Here is a 461-nt window from a genome sequence, read left to right as displayed (position 1 = left end):
TGCTGTCTTAAGAGACAGTATTACTGGCTAGCTAGGGTGGGAGGGAAGAAGAGTTAAAAAGGATTTTTTAATTTTTGGTTGGTCTGTGACTTAGTCTGTCATGGTTCACTGGTTTTTGGGACTGGTTTCGTGCACATCTCTATGTGTGTGTGTATATATGTGTGTTTGTGTCCGTGTCCGTGTGTGTGTGTGTGTGCCGTTCTTATTGGTCCCAGAGTTTATTGTGTAATGTGTATATGAGTGTGTGTTTGAGTGTTTTTTGTGTCGGTGGGGATGTTAGGTGTGTGTACGTGAGAGTGTGCGTATATCTCTTTGTCTGAGTATGTATGTGTTGTTTTGATCGTCCTTGTGGTGTGTGTGTGTGTGAGCAACCGTATGTATGTGTGAGGGTGTGTACGTATGTGTGCGTATGTGTGTATGTATGTGTGCATCTGTGTGTGTGCGTGGGAGTGTTTTGTGTG

The sequence above is a fragment of the Octopus bimaculoides genome, chromosome 3 (genome assembly GCF_046866305.1).
Source record: "Octopus bimaculoides isolate indiv1 chromosome 3, ASM4686630v1, whole genome shotgun sequence".
NCBI lineage: Eukaryota > Metazoa > Mollusca > Cephalopoda > Octopoda > Octopodidae > Octopus > Octopus bimaculoides.
The sequence above is the reverse complement of the archived record's forward strand: the minus strand, read 5'-3'. Positions refer to the sequence as shown.